Raw genomic sequence first — 16396 nt, 5'->3', positions numbered from 1 at the left:
GTACGTAATAAAACCACGAACATTTAAAATTGAAATCAAGCCAAATTGTAAGGATAAATTATTGTTCTTTATAGAAATATATTGTAAAAATTAGTTGCCATGGCAACGTCTGACAACAAATGTTTCAGTTACTAAAATATGAATGCATATTAATATGCATATATATATATATATATAGATAGAGACAAGAATAATGGTATTATGACTAGAATGTTCTTTTATTTATTATGTAATCCCACAGCTAACATAAATTATATGTAACAATAAACAGTTATACTAAAAATTATAGCCACAGATGGAATACAAATTACACAAAAAGGTTCAACGATTTATGAAAGGAAAAATCTATAATAATTCATTAATACATTTAACTTAGTAATACTTAATTCGAATCTGTTGTGTGATGACGCCGTGTTGATGATGATGATGATGATGACGTTAATGTTTAGTTTGCTCTTGATGTAGGTAATTTTGCGATATGAATAATTGTGATACTCCATTTCACATATTTCACGATAGCTAAATACAATGAAGTGTTTTTTTATTGTTGTCTCTTTGTACTGTGCTAGCCTATGTAAAAGTCGTACTTGTAAGAAAAACAATTGTTTTTAAATAAGTAGATGTAGCTTAGCTTATATGTAATTAAAGCCTGATTTTTTACTCAAATTAGATATAAACAAATCGATTAGTAAAATTCCGTGTTCTCATTTCAGATTCACCGGGTTCAGCCACCGATAACCGTCTGATAACAAAGTGAGTATTTAGTTTTTGATATTATTTTTTTGCGCGTTGTCAACCGCGGTTCGGTGTTATTCGCGTAAATTTAACGTTTTGAATATCGTCGCGTGTTACTATATTGAATTGTTACGTTTATAATAAACTGTTGTGTGCTGTAGCTTTGAAATATTTACTATGTTGTATAGCTAAGTGTAGGGCAGAGATAGTAGAGATATACATTTAATAATGAACTAACTAAAGGTAAGGTACGGTAACGTCGAGTTGGTTCAAAGACACAATACACATCAATCAAAATATAAACACTCAGGAACAATACAATATATTTTATTTATAATAATTTGATCGGGTTTTCCTTCTGGTACTAGTTTTGAATAGGAAAATATGGCTGGAGATAGCATAAAATAGAAAATTGAATGCCTTGGATGACTGGCTTGGGCATGGCTTTAACCCGGGGGGTCCATAACATAAATATTACATTTTTATTTTTATTACTAACTGATAGTCTTATTTGTGTTTTATGAAATAGAATATAGCTATGTTATTTTTAGATTGTAATATGGGTAATAAATTTTAGAATTATCATCAGTTAACAATTAACATATTTCAAGCTATTAACGTAAATAATGTTTTAATACCAAATTTAAACAATATATATAATTGCATATATAACATCGACAAAGTTTAAAGAAACGATAACGATCTTTTCGTGAATAAGTATTTCTGATAGTTTCGGTAATAATCGAAGAATCGGGACGTGTGAATGTCCGATTTAATTTGTTGCTATATGCATGAGATTGGCGCGAATTCGGTAATAATATTTAGGCCGATTGTGGTATCAGCTTAACCCTGGTGACATTTGCATTTTAAAATTGATAACTTTTGGTTACCTACGCGTATGCGATTAAAAAGAGTGGCGGAAAGTTTCTTGCCAGTTCCTCTTACCTCTCGACCCTCTACGCCCTTGACTTGCGAACTGGTAGTAAATGTAAATTTACAATTAATTTTTGACGTTCATAAGTGTAGTTGTTTACCTATATGAATAAAGATATTTTCAGTGTGTTTGAGTTTATGGTATATATATAGGCATAGGATACCTGAAGCTGAGTTTCATCATCGGACGTCGAGGAATTCCATCCGTATCAACTCGGCGTCCAACGTTCCATAACTAAGCGTTTTTTAGCGCTATGTGGAGCTGTTCACTGAAGTATGGCCCAACTAATTCGACTTAGTGTCCTCCAAAAATAAGACCGCACAAATTCTTAAAAGGTAACCCACTCGCGAGCTCTGGCATTGGGTGTCCATGCGCGCCGGTATTACTTAACATCAAGTGAGCCACTTGCCCGTTTGCCCCTGTTCAATGTAAACTATATATTTGGGATGAATTTATAGTATTAGTAAGATATCTTTGTAAACTTCCGGGTGCAATATTATATATATATATATGTAGAAAAAAGTACGCGTTTGTAAAATACTTTCAAACTATACATTCAAATCTAGAGATTACACCTAATAAGGACGAAGTCTTGTCTTTTGTTAAAATAGCTTTTACACATTAAGAAAAACACTTTTTGAACGGATTAAAGCTATGTATTATTATTAAAACTTATAGTTATATAGTTTACATAATTCTAAATTTTAAAATTTAGAATTATGTAAATAACTATAAGTTATAATAATAATACATAGCTTTAATCCGTTTTTCTTAAGTACGAAGTCTATATTTATTTATAATTTCTAAAACAAAGTGTATGCATAAAATTATACAAGATAATATGACGTAACAAATTTTACACACATACACATCAATTATATTAGTACATAAGCAAGCTAGCAAGGGAAAAAACTTAACGAGCAACCACATAATAAAAAATAAATAATAACTAAAACTAAAATATAGAAACTTAAACCTAATTAAGAGCACGATAAACAAAGTTATGGTTAGTTGGAAGATTATAAAATATAAGATATTGATTAATATTAGTAACAAAATACTAGAAATTAAGAAACTACAATGCCGTATTCGTAATACTAATAAAACCATGACTCATGAGCAGAAACCCTTAGAATTTTTTTATCACATTAGCGATGTATATATCTAAAGTAATAAATCAAAGGGTGCAAATTTGAACCAATTTCAACATTGGGACTTGGCGATTGTTCATTGTGATAGATGGTGTGGCGGTCACGAAGTCGCAAGTTATGACTTTATTCCCGCTTAAAGTTTATGAAGTGCTTATTGAGGAGCGTGGAGCTTTGTTAATTATTCGAAGATCAGTAGTTCAGTATTAGAAATTTGCCAAGACATTTCGCAACTGTAAAGCCATATTATTTTGACAAATACAAGCAAAGCAAAGGTTATATGCCTTAACTTAAACATAATCCAACTATTGGTAGAATATTTGAAATACCTATAGTATTGAGTTTATTCGTTACATACATGCTAAAGTAGATTTTTTTATAGTACAGTTAAACGGTCTGGAGGCTCGCCTCATGTTAAGTGATTGTTCATGGGCACTCTAAATGCCAGAACGAGTGCGTTGCCATTTAAGAATTGGTACGCTCTTTTCTCGAAGGACCCCAAGTCGAAATGGTTCGAAAATACTTCAGTCAGCTGGTTCCACATAGTGGTGGTAAAAACCACTTTATAAAACGCTCAGTTGTGGAACGACGAATACGAAGATAATTTTATTTTTACCAATCCAATATTAAGTACTTGATTTTATGTGACGATTTTTTATTGGACTATAAAGTTGTTTACTTTGCTTAATTTAGTTATAAACAGCAAATATTAAGTAATTTAGGAATAATAATTAAAACGTGAAAAGCAAATTTGGAAATAACAATTTGTATAGGTTCTATAGTCATTATAAATAATGTAAATTTCCGATGATGAAACTCAGCTGTAGGCATTAATTAAAAGGAAAACTCAAAGTTAAAATATTTAATCTTTCTGATATTTGTATAGAAATACATCAATGGAATATATATATATATTTATATAACTATCGACATTGCGATAACAACAAGCACGATAAAAATTATGAAATAATTAAAAGAATTCGAACTTTAAAGCCTTATTGTAAAGTTGTATGTCGCATATATGCTTTCTTCGATCTTTAAGGAAAGTCGCCAGTCCAGTGCAACATTCCAATGGAAACAATAGTACAGTCGGCGATAAATTGCATTTCCCCCGCGGACCCAAAGTTATTACGAAGATTAACTTGTTGCTAACTTTATGTTATGACTGTACCGGTCGACGTTGACGAGTGAAACCTCCATTATTTATTAATAAATAATAATTGCAAGGAAATAACTCCAATGCTGTAAATTGTATGAAACCGCAAGCTTAGCTATAAATATGAATGGAATTTGTGTTATTGTAGTTATGGTGAATGGCTCATTTGATATTTTAAACATTATTAAGATTGTTTATTTTTTATACTAATTGTTATTTGTTAGTTAAGATAACGTTGCAGTCTCTATTCCTGTAAATGTGTAATGTATTCCTTCCACTTGACCGTATCCAACGAAGAGCGGTTCGAATCGTCGATGACCAATCCCTCTCCGAGCGGCTCGATCCTTTGGCGTTGCGTAGAGATGTGGGGTCACTCTGCATCTTCTACCGCATTTACCATGGAGAGTGTTCAGAGGAGTTGTTCGGATTAATACCTGCAGCTGAGTTTCAGCATCGGACGTCGAGGCAAAATACAAAATTCCACCCGTATCACCTCGACGTCCGTCGTTCCACAACTGAGCGTTTCTCAAGGCAATTTTTGCCGCGCACCACCGCTATGTGGAACCAGCTGCCCACTGAAGTATTTCCGAACCAATTCGACTTAGGGTCCTTCAAGAAAAGAGCGTACAAATTCTTAAAAGGCCGGCAACGCACTCGCGAGCCCTCTGGCATTGAGAGTGTCCATGGGCGGCGGTATCACTTAACATCGGGTGAGCCTCCTGCCCGTTTGCCCCCTATTTTATAAAAAAAAAAAAACAAACTGCAAGCTTTATACGTGTTCATTATTATATGCGCTAAATATAAACAACTTTATAAGACAATAAAAAGTATCTCCGCATAATACCTTATATTCAGTGAGTACGAATCAAATCATTTAAATCCAGGCTAAATTGGTCACAAAGAAAACAAACATACGTATATTTGAGGAACGCATAGGGCAGTCAACTTATGATATAATATTTATTTCATCACAGAATTCCGGTGTCTGAGCCTTCCTGCCTACACTTGAGTCGAACAGGTCAATATCAACATTTAAATGCTAATAGTACGATATCGAAAAGTTCCCGATGTTTGGTTAAAATTAAACTCCAAGTTAGTATTTAGATTTGATAGGCGATTCGACTAATCAGTGACCGTTTTGTTGTAATGTGGCTGACCTTTGGATATTGTAATTATGGATTTTTTGAGCGTTAGAACGCTTACAAGCCATGTTTAATACTCTTGCTAACACTGTGTTTTATATTAAATGTTTGTTCGTCATTATCGGACGTCAAGGCAAAATACAAAATACCATCCGTATCACCACGACGTCCGTTCCACAACTGAGCGTTTTCTAAGGCAGTTTTTGCCAAGCACCACCACTATGTGGAATCAGCTGCCCACTGAAGTATTTCTGAATCAATTCGACTTAGGCTCCTTCAAGAACAGAGCGTACCAATTCTTGAAAGGCCGTCAACGCACTTGCGAGCCTTTTGGCAATGTGAGTATCCATGGCGGAGGTATCGCTTAACATCAGGTGAGCCTCTTGCCCGTTTGCCTCCTATTACATAAAAAAAGTAAAAATATGCATTACAATTTGTACATTGCTCTAGTGTAATTTTTTTAGGCAGCCTTTCCCGGCCGGCGAATGAAAACATCGTGAGAAAACTTGACTCAAAAAAAGTCGACACACACAGGAGACTGATCACCTACTTGCCGATTCGATTGACAAATGATCATGAAACAGTTTCTAAAATCTGACGGCCAGACCTAAAAAGGTTGTATCGCCACTGATTCATTTTATTTAATTGTTACGATTTGAGGACCATTTTAAATGCAAAATACTTGTCACAGTTCATCAATATCTAACTTAATACTATATAATATACTATTACATAGATTAATATATAATATACCTACTATTACATAGATTCTATCGATATTTTTTAATTTATGTGCATCACAATTATGTACTGTCAAAAATCCGATATTAGATACGGTTTGACATCTGAACTCGGCTACAAATATAGTCTATGATGATAAATAGATGAAATATAGTCGATGACACTTGTCATTGATGCATATTTATTGTGTTTTTGTGTGTCGTGTGGTCTTGTATGTATTCCGTTAGTGGGCCGTTTTTTTTTAATTTTTTCTTCTTCTATATCGTGTATATTCTAACCTGAATCAGATTATAACTAATCACGATGTACCTAATGAACTACAACGCTCGTAAACTAGTCTAGTAGTAGTAGTATCTTTAAATTAAAAATAACTATGGGCAGTGGATAATTTGATTTCTTATTTATATCTTCTTACTTTGAAAGTGGTAAAACTTGTATGAGAATTGACACTAGATTTAATAATGCTGTTGAAAAATGATACATTGATATTTGAGATGATTTTTTTGTGTAAAAGCAGCGGTTTTGCGGTCCGGGCTATTATAATATATTTTTACCACGCTTGTAAACTCTCGTTACGATATGCCAATTAGATATATCATGTAAATAAAACATAATAAGGATTTATGTCTAAAAATCGTATGCAATATTATTTTTGTTACAAATCCTTATTGTACATAATATATAACATATATATTTTCATAAAGCATATTTATATTTTATATATCTTAGTATTTAAATAATATTTACGCTCTTAATTGTAAGGAAGTGGTAATTACGCTCTAGTCAGTCTAATTAAATATTTTCTTACAATGTTTGCCGGGAAGGTATCAAGAGATTTTTAGATTTTCGCGATATTTTGTCATCCAGTAATGTTGGAATAATGTTAAGTGTACATTTTTTAATTAATTATTTATTCGACACCGTATAACAAAGTGCACAACCTTTCAAGTATTCTTGTATCGATTTTGCTAAACTTGATTATTAGAAGTAATAAACTCTGAACAATTTGGTACTAACAAATACGTATTGTCTAAAAAGTAACATATACTTGTTTTTCTTGAGAATGTCATTCGTCATCAAAATTGAATAATATCATTTTAAGTTCAATTTTAGGTTGAGGATTTAAAACTATAAAAACGCTGGCACGTTTTTATATGTTGCTTTTGCTTCTTCGTCTTACTTGCGTTATATCAATTCAATATAACATAAAGATACTGAAGCAATATGGGCCATATAATCGGTGAACATCATTGCTGCAATTCGATTTCCAGTTGGTCAAGTTCTCTCTAAGACCCATCGGTTATTCTGACGCGCCATTGTTGTTAGAATTACTATGTTTTGACGTGATTTTATTGCGTACAGTCGTTGCCAGAGTTGCTCTTATAAATTAATTTTATCAGTTTATTTGAATACAAAAGTATTGTATCAATACTGTAATGTTGACAAATATTGGATTGTCAATCTCCAACGTAATACTGATCGGCTTGATTCTCTCTCTCTATGCAGAGACATTGCATCTGTTTGCGATGTCTATAAATAGTTATATGGTGAGTGTTATGGAGAATTGTTTAAGTTGATCCCTGCTGCCTCGTTTCAATACCGTACGAATCGTATCTATAGACAATTTCGTCAACATCATCTTGATGGCTGGAAGTCTTCCCCAATCCTTTTCACAAGCCGCTTTTGTAAACTAGCGAACTGTGGAATCGACTTCCTATGGGGATCTTTCCTGAGAGATACCTCCAATTTAAAGTTAGAGTGGCCTCCCTAGAAGGTCGGCAAGCAACCACTAATGGGTGTCCATGGGCTGCGATGATTGCCCATTGTATGCTATTATATAAGAAATATATATAATATGTTTTGTGGTTATCTCTTAATCTACATATATACATACTTCCTAATATAATATAATTTAAAAATTAACTTAGGAAAGATTAATTTATAGCCAAGGTTATCTGTTAATTTTATAAAAATAACATAGTTTGGCCATACATAAGCTATAAATAAATACTTATATGATGGCGTACGTAGTTTTGCCCTTTCACGAATTTCGTCAACGTTTTTGACATTCGTAAGCATGCGCTAAGACGCATCTTAACTGAATAAATGTATTTTGATTATGATTTTCTTCATTTTGATATGATTTATATAAAAACAATTGAATAATATGCGTGTGTTTTAAGCCAATATATTTGTATTACGACACTTGTGTGATTTTGATTGATCGTAATTAATGTTTAGTAATAAAACACTAGAGTTTACAGCGATAATGTAACGCTTTTAGCTTTAGACGCCCTAAGTTGTATTATAGTTATCTAAAGACATTATGCTATGCTAGTATTTGTTTTTAAATTTAAATATAATTATTTCGGTTATTACAACAACGATTCAGTACAACTTATTGTACTATTTTGTGAACGTATGCCTTGCTTGATAGCCTGCATATTGGGTACAAAGACATCGAGGTTTGTGTGGTTTTTAGTCTGTAATGAAAAAAAAAACCCATACAATTCTTTTCTCGACTATACCTCATGCAATTCGTAGTTTCGTGATTTCTACCGATAGTTTGTCATGTTTATTGGTTTTCCTATAGCAAACAAACACAAATTACATAGAAATGTCTCTATTGCTTCATGTATGAAGTACATTTTGTATTTTTTATGTAATAGGGGACAAACGGGCAGTAGGCTCACCTTAAGTGTAAAAAGTAAACGTTCATTCTACATAGTGTAATATTGTCTTGGTAAATAATATTAACATGTCAAAGGGAACTGACTGCCTGCCCACAACACAGGGAATACTAGTGTCGGGGCTATTTCAGTTTATTTTACCTAAATATACTGTTGTTGTGTATAATAAAGTTTTTTCTTTATTTATTTGTTATAATGTAAACACCTTCACGATGATTAAACAGTACATTGTGAAATTTGTGTACCTGAGTTACGTATTTATATCCAGTCCATCTTTACTTTGAACTAACTCTATATAAACTTTGCTTTAAGTTTATGTTTGAATGTGGATTCCGATTTGGCTTTTGTGTATAATGTAATTTTTTTGAATATTGTTTAATGAGTAAGGAAAAAAGGAATACTTTATTAAAGTAATTAAATAATATCAGTTAAAGAAATAAGTTGATTTTGTTTTAGTAGCTAATAAGTATTTGCTGGAATAGTATTTATCTTTACTCTAATCCGAGGACGAAGCAAAAAATTACGCATTTGAATTAACTAAAACTTAGAGAAAAAAATGGCCCTAAAACCCTTTTAGGTCTGGGCCTCAGCTTTCTGTATCTGTTTCATGAGCATTTGTTAGTCTAATAGGCAAGTAGGTGATCAGCCTTCTGTGCCTGACGCATGCCATCGACTTTTTGGGTCTAAGGCATGCCGGTTTCCTCGCGATGTTTTCCTTCACCGTTCGAGCGAATGTTAAATGCGCTCATAGAAAAAAAGTCCATTGGTGCACAGCCGGTGATCGAACCTTTGACCTCTGGGATGAGAGTCACACGCTGAAGCCACTAGGCCAACACTGCAAAATTTTGAGAAAGAACATTTTATATTGATTTCTATTATTATGATATTGCGAACACAGAATGTTTTTAATGCATGGGAACATTTTCTTCTAACATTAGAACCGCAACAGGAAATGAACTAGTGTGCTTACAAAAAAAATGTATAACATTAATTATGTGGTCTATTATAGCTTCCTTTGATGTTTTTTTGACATTTAAAATCCGGATCGTGTCTTTATTTATTATCATCATCATACATATGTAATATTAAATTGAAATTCATCATTTTCGATACCTGCGTTTGTTGTAATTTAGTTTCTGTTTAAACTGCCTGGATCAACAGTGCTAAGAAGACAATCAAATAAACATATTCTATAAACAGAAAGATCTTTATCTACATCGAATACATATAGTACGAAAGTTAATAGAAATATTCGCAAAGTTATCTCACATCTTAGGTGTGTAAATGATTTTGTTAGCGCAAATATCATAGCTGAGTAGGGTGTTTAATGAAAAATTTAAATATGCAAGGTTGTGGATGGTGCTTCCAGATTTTAATTCACCCTGTCTAAGTGTCGCGTCAGACCGAAAATACGGGAACACTTGTTATGTAAATTCACGAATACTTTTCGTCGGCTTCGCCTAGTCCAGTTTTTGTTGTTGAAACTATACACAATCTATAATTAAAGTTTAATATGTTAAATTATAATGTATTGAATCCCCATTTAGCATCGTGGGCTCCCCTACTATATGGTGAAGCTGTCACTTCAATATTATATGGGTCCGTTAAAGATCACTGATGCTGGTGACAGGTGACTTAACTTAGTTTATAGCGATTTATACTTTTTTTTAACTTCAATAGCTTAAACATAAAAAGAATGCTTTATTAAACGCCTCCAGATTGAACCTTTCTCTACATCTAAATGTTTATTTTTCTTAAGTATAAAATTTTCTCTCTTTATTAACAAACAAATTTATTTACACAACTACATTTTCTTGCATAAGTGTAATATTCAGATATCCATTAGATTTCATTTTTTCAAATAGACCATAATTTAACAAATAAGTCTATAAACTTGTTTAAATTTTGATCAAAATTATCGGTGATTTTTTTTTATGAATTACTCCTTTTGTATCTTTAATTAATAAATAATTATGTAGTGATTATATAGTGTATATAGTGATTTATATATTTGGTCATTTAGGGCGTTCGTTAATAAGCGGTATGTTACAGGTAATCCTTTCAAAGACTAAAATCCTTTGATTTTTTTCCATAACCTGTTCCTCTTTAAGACAAACTAATAAGCTCCACCATCTAAAAGAAGTAACGAACATAATTGAATGTTAACACTCGTTCCTAAACAAAATTACCCAAATTGGTTACAATTAACCGGCGTCATATAAAAAATAAATAACAAGGGTAATAATTACACGAAATTACTAGGTTTGAACGCTACCTTACAAAATACAAACTACGACTATCAACCCTATAGATACCGGAATAAAGTTTGATATTAAATAAGTTTATTGTCTTCTGATTCGGAAGCCCTTTGACAGTCTTGGATGGAATGCAATTAATTTTGTGAGCTGTTGATGTTGAATACAGTGCATTTTTCTTTGACGTAGTAAAGCCACGCGCTCTCTAGTGTTTGGGTAATTTGAAATTTTAAGTATAAGTTGTAATGAGTGAAATTGATTGATAAAGGCAAGGTTGTTTATTTCTTTCTTATTGGGACTTTTGTCAATTTGATCGTAATCCAAGGTAATAGGCGGTTGTACAAGAATTTTGTTTTGTTTTTATTGTATTAAGGTCATTGTACGAGCCAAGGCTGTACATTTTGCTCACTCAGGCTTTCTTAGTTTATAAGCGTGATGATCCCTATGTACGTGCCAAGGTTCGTACATTCTTGCTCATTTACAAGCTTGACAAATTCCTATGTTTGTACGTGCCATGGCTGTACACATCGATCACTTATAAGCGTGACGATTTCCCAAATCGTCGGAGTTACGTTCCGAGAGTATAGCCCGACGCAGCCACTCTCTTCTACATTCGTTCATAGCGATTAACTAAATCATGGGAGTTACACCCCGAGAGCATAGCCAGACGTAGGCACTCTCTTTGACTGTTAAATTGTATTCATTCGGTACATAGCAATTAGCACGTCATTATTTCGCTCATATTCTATTGTAACACGCGAGTGGTAAATATAGAGTAAATCAATAAATCTCTATTATTTGAAGCATCCCGTTGACCCAGGAACCGTACATTTTGGTCCTTCGAGCCATCCAGAAGCGTACATTTTGGTATGAAGACTTCCTTGTTCGTCTCGCGTAAATCTTAATTATGTTTGATGCTTTCGGGATGTATCAATGTTAATAATAATCCTAATATATTTTCTTAGTAGGGACTCTAAGGCCCTCTGATGCGGTCGTGTTGGTACTTTACGAGGTAGTGTTTAGTGTAATTTCCTTTTGGGGCACGGTGCAGACACTGCGTATTAATTAATACTTTCTTAAAGGTTAGGGAGCGATCAAGTATTACGTCACGCAAGTTTTGAAGATTCTTGACACCCCCCCCCCCCCCCCATCAAACGCGCCGTAACGTTTCTGTATCCAATAGTAAAATGTTTCGTGACCACCCCCAGTGACTCTTTATACCTAAAACTTACCATTATGTGGTGTAAAGTACTGGAAAGTCTACAGAAAGTTTACAAGAGAGCCGACAGCCAAATTCGTTGCGTAATACTTGAACGCTCCCTCAGTAGGTTATCTATTTTTTGCCGGTTTGTACTCGTTATTATTATACAAAAAAGTAAAATTCTTCACAACTACTCTTATACTAGTCTTTTTTGTTATCAAAGGTCCTTCATTATCTTTATTCTCTGCTCCCCTTGTCTATCCAAATGGTGAGCATCTGCAAAAGTAAACGTCACACAAAACAGGTGATAGATTATTACAGCTAATTAAAATCGAATGTATTCACGATTAAAAGTAACATATCCCGACCATAATAAGTCAACACCTGCTCGTGCGCGAACTAATAGATATCTCATTAAAGAAATACAAAAAAGATAAAATGACCAGGTATTAAAAAGACATTGGGGAGTAGATTAACAAAATGCTTAAGCTCTCATTGCGGAACAGACGACCTCAATTTACTATGGGGACCACCTGTTCGTCTAAAAAAGTTGTGAACTAAAGGCGATTTTAGCTCTGTGGTCTAAGGTTACAGGTGATTGGAACAATGTCGATGCATCTGGATTTATTTTGTTGAATTGCTTGAAACGGTAGTACTGTATGTAGAGTTGTTTATTGAAGCATCGTTATATTTGTATTGGAGCTTGCCCGCGATTTAAGGACGGACAGAACTTATCTTAATGGCTCAAGTTACTTTTAATAAGCGTCTTTTAGTACCGCTTGTCGGAGTTTTGTTAATACAGAGGATTGAATTTTTATTTGAAAACCTCATTGCATTTATTATCAGTATTGTTTTGTTAACATCTCAATGATATTGTTTTTAATACTATAGGGGGCAAATGACCCTACGAGATGCCAAAGAAGGGCAGTCATCGCAGCCCATGGTCACCGGCCTTTTGCCATTTTATTTGCTCAGGCAACTTAATTAATCTTAATTAATCGATCTTCAAGTTTTCTATAAAAATAATCGAGGTTTAATATTTTATTTCCGCAGTGTCCATTTTTGTTGTAATTATTTGTACCGCGGTCGTCGCAAAGTAGTTTTGGCTATGAGCCAGAATAACTCGTGGAATAATTACTCCCAAAGCACGCTCTGGGTAATGAAGCAGGTATTGTTAAGTATTTCAATTTTATAATTATAATTATTAATGGTGTAAAGACCTTACACTTCGGGAACGTTCATATTCCTTGCTTGATGCGTTTAATAGCATTCGGAATTCTGTCTTTGGTGCACCCTAGTATTACACTTTTAAATACGTTTTGTATTTTAATACGTTTTGTATCGAGTACAAATACGAATTTATTACATCATTTAGATAATTCGACGTTTTGAGCGATATTCAGCCTCACTGAATACGATACTACGATAGCTGAAACGCACTTAGTTTTTATAACCGTTATAAAGAATTCGTTGTAATAATCAGAGGTTTTTTGATGATGCTGTTATTTTGACTAGATTTTTCTTTCTAGATAAGTATATAATCATCTTTTTGCACTCAGAAAACGTCCATTAATGCCGAGCTAGGCTCGCCAAAACACCCCGAGCTGAAGGGTCCTTAAGGCCAACAGCGAGATTCCATTTAATAAAAAACTTTTTATGTTCATCAATTTACGATAATGTTAATAAAAATATCGTATACTTGAAAGAACATTAAGACCTTTGTTATAAAGCAATTTGCCGATTCGGATACATTTAATGACAAATCTTAATACCTTACCACATATCCAATCGAGCCTTAAATCTTTCGGCGAGTGTAAACATTATTTTATGTCTCCTTCAATTAAGGCTTCAAATTCGTCGGACCCCAAGCAGGTGTCGATAATTACGGTAAACAATGCGACCTCTGGTTTTCTTACACCTGCACGTTTACCAGCTGCAAAGGAAGTGTCGTAAGGCTTTTCATCTAAACAATTGTCCATTTAAGAATAGATAAGACAACAATTCCGGATTCTATAGGTCCAGATTACAATAGATTTATTGTTCCCCGTCCGAGGGTAGTTAGGCAAGAGGTATCGTTTTTGTGATGAACAATTTTTGTTATTCTAGGACAATGGACGCCGACAAAGAATGGGGTTTTACATTTTGTACGTAAAGTTACTGTGTGTACGGGCTGCGTAATATATGACGATTGACTAATTTTGCTATATTGTTTAATTTTTTGTGTCGACATCGACAATACATTGCGATATATACAAGTTGTTAATACTCATAGCGGATTGTGACTTTAAGCATTGGACGTTATTACAGATAACTCGTCTAACACAGGAGCAAATATAATTAAAAATAGGCTTTATATTAGGAACACGGCTGTTCTGACTCGTCCTATGAAGATTTTACCAAAATATCCGTAATTCATACAAGTGTAAATAATTAATTAAATTTGGGAAACGAGGAAGACAGTTCACGAGACGGGTGGATGCCTGATCAAAACGGATGGCTGGATGCATCTTGCCCATGATACCTGGAGATCCTTAAATCCTTCACCTGCGGAGGTTCTTGTAAACTAATCAGAAAATGGATGTGATAGTTTTTTATTATTATTTATTTTAATGCATTAAAGATTTAATATTGACCACGACGCCATAACTTAGAGATAAAACTGCATTAGATATCCAAAAACCGATAACGTTATCGCTAAAATCAGCATCCATCATACAAAGCAGATAAGCGGAGAAACGGGGAAAAAATAACAGCTCGTTATCAAATTGTTAAATTCTCGAACAATTTCGGTGCATCGGCTCGTGAAACCGTTTGGCGGGCTTTGGTTTATGGCCTTTTTTTCATTTAGACGTATTCTAAGAATGGCGGCGGCTTTTTGGCGCCTTTACCCGATTTTTTGTTGCATCTTTTTATTGCGTTTCGTGATTTTGGCGCGAATACATGCTTACATCTCGCTCCGTATCCTGTAATATGATATAATGCTGATAGTGTTGGCATGTACAGGTAATTAGACTCCATTTGTAATTTATAGCCACTTTGTCGGTTCTTACTTGTGCTTGCACTTTAAATTGCAATTAAACACGTGTCTTTAAAAGAACTATTTAATGATAAAAAAGAATAATTGAATTGCGTTTTTTTGTTGTGGTCGTTATACGTAGTAAGTAAGTCGTAAGTTATTTTAATCAAATTTTGTAAGCGTACAATTTTTTTTATTAGATGTTCACGTATAGCCCGGTATTTTAAAGACTGTAGTAACAAGGGGGAAAGGTGCACCAGGAAAAATAAAGAGTGGTCGTCCTCTTGGTAGGCTGACGAGCTTTAAAAAGGTGGTGGGAAAGATTGGGACGAAAGTTCTTTACTATATAAAAACTTCAAGCCTCTGAAAGATGTATGAATGTTTCAAGTAATAAATGAAGCTTAATTATTATTATTGTTTGTAGTAAAGCTTTCGTAACGGCGTGCGATTTTCAATTCCATACATAGGTTGTGAGTTTTTTTGTAATCACTCAATAGCAGCTGAGATCAGTCATTTAGTATTCAAAAGCTCTGTATACGAGTTTAAAACTTCCTTTTTTTCGCTATTGACTAAACTGTTTGAATCTGCTGTGAGGTATGTTTCATTGTGTTACCATTTGTGATGAAAACGCTTCGAGATTCAGCGTTTTCTACAGCCCGTGTAGTTTTACACGTGTTTTGATTTGATAAAAATATTGTATGTGTTATCATGAGTACAACTTATTTATTGAATCAATTAAATTACTGATATTATATTTTAAATAATATTTATATGTAATTCGCAAATGGTATTGCAATAAAATATGAATATAGTTCAGTTTATTTAAGAACATTCGATTGCCTTCATCGATAAGGTGATTGTGAAATTGCAGACTCCTCGTCTGGTAATTACAAATAATGAATTTTTGGTTCAAGGCAGTGCACGCGAGACGGTATGTTTTTGAGGACACCTGTTTTGTGTGTTTTAATTGATCAAGCTGTTTTTAGATGTTCGCGATTGGAGTAATGATGCAGCCTTTGTAATGAGGATTTTTACAATCTGTATATGTTTATACGGCACAGACACATATTATGTGTGTATAGGTTCAAGAATGAAACACACCTTTACGTTCATACGATGCTTCATATCATGAGTACGATAAGTATTACATACAAAACGTTCATTACATCTGCCATTAGTGATACGAGTTGTTACGAGTTAGGTTAGGTGCCTTCAAGTAAAAAGTGTACCTTTCTTAGGTCGGCAACACACAGGTTTGGCGTTGCAGGTGTCCATGGATATTAATCACTTCATTTTAAGTGACAGGCTTGCTTTCCCTCTGTCCCTTAAAAAACATGTATGGAAATTCTTAGTTTTACGTGTTAAATAAAATATTTTT

General features: G+C 33.6%; 1 protein-coding gene across 1 annotated transcript in view; it reads left to right on the top strand.

Annotated features, from left to right (window-relative positions):
• Positions 1-16396, top strand: part of LOC123710355 (mitochondrial cardiolipin hydrolase-like) — a 125296-nt gene that overhangs the window by 53416 nt on the left and 55484 nt on the right. The window contains exon 5 of the mRNA XM_045662185.1: positions 714-753. The gene's annotated coding sequence lies outside the window, so the exon portion shown is untranslated. The remainder of the gene's footprint in view (positions 1-713; positions 754-16396) is intronic.

The sequence above is a fragment of the Pieris brassicae genome, chromosome 5 (genome assembly GCF_905147105.1).
Source record: "Pieris brassicae chromosome 5, ilPieBrab1.1, whole genome shotgun sequence".
Lineage (NCBI taxonomy): Eukaryota > Metazoa > Arthropoda > Insecta > Lepidoptera > Pieridae > Pieris > Pieris brassicae.
Note: the sequence above shows the minus strand (reverse complement) of the source record. Positions and strands in the feature narration are given on the sequence as shown.